The sequence below is a fragment of the Wasmannia auropunctata genome, unplaced genomic scaffold, assembly GCF_000956235.1.
Source record: "Wasmannia auropunctata unplaced genomic scaffold, wasmannia.A_1.0 LD336116.1, whole genome shotgun sequence".
Classification (NCBI taxonomy): Eukaryota; Metazoa; Arthropoda; class Insecta; order Hymenoptera; family Formicidae; genus Wasmannia; species Wasmannia auropunctata.
Window position 1 is genome coordinate 3,605,159 of NW_012026774.1, and position 2,231 is coordinate 3,607,389.

General features: G+C 39.7%; 1 pseudogene; it reads left to right on the forward strand.

Moving 5' to 3' along the window:
• LOC105448473 overlaps window positions 1–1,447 on the forward strand; it is a 4,654-nt pseudogene extending 3,207 nt beyond the window's left edge.
• The last annotated feature ends 784 nt before the right edge of the window (window positions 1,448–2,231 follow it).

Sequence of the window (2,231 nt, forward strand, 5' to 3'; positions counted from 1 at the left end):
GCGTCCTGTCCGTGCGTGCATGTAGTCGTGCGATTTCGTTGAGCGCCGACTTGAGTAGGTTTTGGTTCGTTTTCTCGGTGTAGCCGTCTCTGTGTATTGGTCCGTTTCGCGGGATTATTGTAGAGGTCATTCGTCGCGCCTCGGCGTGTGTAGTAGTGGTGTCCGCGCTACTCCGATAGAAAATCTTCGTTATATTGTATTGTAGTAGCGCGTGTGATTACGTCGCGTATCGGCGTAAGTAATTTTCTCTTTGTCTTTCGTCTCCGTATGCGTGTCCGTCGCGTAAACTCATGATTGAGATTATCGATTATGATTGTTGTCGTTAGACCTCGGTACTTGCGTCGTACCGAGCCCCGTTTTTCATTGTACTATCGCGCCGTTTCTGATTTCCATTGCATTCCTATCGACCGGCCGAACTTCTTGAACTGATTCTTTTCCTTTCTGTTACGCCGGAACGTATCGCGCCGTATGATTACCTGCGCTTAATAACGCCAATCCAGTTTTTTCTTTTCCGTTAATTTTTTTTTATTACCGAACTGTATAATATTCGCAGCTATTTCTTACCGCCTTGCTACGCGGCTAATAAACGGCATTATTATTATTTTCTAAATTGAAGCACGAATTCTTTCGCCCGGCCCGCACCATCCTACCGTCCATCGCCTAATTCGCCTTTAGTTCCGCCCTGCCCCTCTACCGTTAGGTAGAGCCGGCCGGCTCTCGCGCGATCGATCTTGGAAAGCAGCGTCCGTTCGTGAATTTCGGGTATCGTTGTGAACAATTGCATTTCGTTTGTCGTGTTATTGCAGTAAATTCGCGTTTCGCGAGTGACGTGCCGCCGAGCGCGTCTGGCGCCCAACTTTCGCGTCGCTGCTCCTTGTCGGTCGCCGAAGGGACGAAATCCGGAGGGCTGACACCTTCCCTCCCCGAAATCGGATATGATTTCCACCCTATCGTTTTGATCCGTGCTCGCACGAATTACCTATCTCACGGGAGCACGTGACAATATACATATATATTTTTTTGTTCAATATACCGCTACATATTTAAAGAATTTACTAACAATGTTTCAGTTATAAATCCTGGTTATGTTTGCAGAAACGTAGATTTCGGAGATATTTTAACTCCAAAAGTAAAAGCCAAGCATATACAACGTATGATCTAGTAGCCAATATAGTACACGATGGCGAACCTGGACGTACAGGATCCATATTTTGCATAGAGCCACAAGTCAATGGTATGAACTGCAAGATTTGCATGTCACGCAAATTTTGTCCCAAATGATCACTCTTATCGAAGCATGTATACAAGTGGGTAAAGAGAAACAGCACTTACTTTTTTGCAATTTACAATATTTACATAATCGTTATACTTTCTCTTTCAGATTTACGAATTAAGAAAAGACGTGCACATGAAAAACGGAGACCATAAAAGTAAAAAAGCTGTGTAATACGCTTGAATAAAAACACGGAAATAAAAAGTTTCCATTTTATCTATGTGTATTCGCCTCAATGATATTTCCATAAGAAACTTATAATATTTCTCATTCTATTCTACTTTTCTCGATTGTTTCCATTAGTATAATAGTTTCTAATGCTTCTATTACAGAAATTATCTTCGACAGTTTTTCTTTATTTATTTATGAATTGTACTTGATTTTCTCTTTTTAATTGATTAAAAAATTAAATTATTACAACATACTTAGCTTCTTGATATTAAATGTCCTGTTTTTAATTTTATTATAATAAAATTGTTTATGTATATAGCAGATAATATAAGTATCGTATATCATTTTTACATTGTGAAAACTTCTTTGTTTCGGAATTAAATACATAATATAGGAAAGATTACATTCTATCCACAATGCAATCTCTAATCTAACCTCTTAAACTTAAATTCGGTGATCTTGGCCGAGTGCAGCCGAGTAGCACCGAGCAAAACCGAACGGCACGGACGCGCCTGGACCACACACAGGATGGAGGCACAAAAACAAAAAAACGTCTTAAATAAATCCTTGTTGATATTTATTTGTTTCAATGATGCTAGTAATATCTTACAACATATATTACTGAAAGGAGAATTGCCTATACCGTCCATGCATCGAGCTGAAGCCAATATATGTGCGAGAGAGTAAGGTAAATTCCCAATTGTCTGTAATGCGCATGTGCCATTTAGCCCCCACTCAGCCCGTTTTGCCTAATTTCTTATTTTTCGAAAATCTTTTAAAAAAAAAA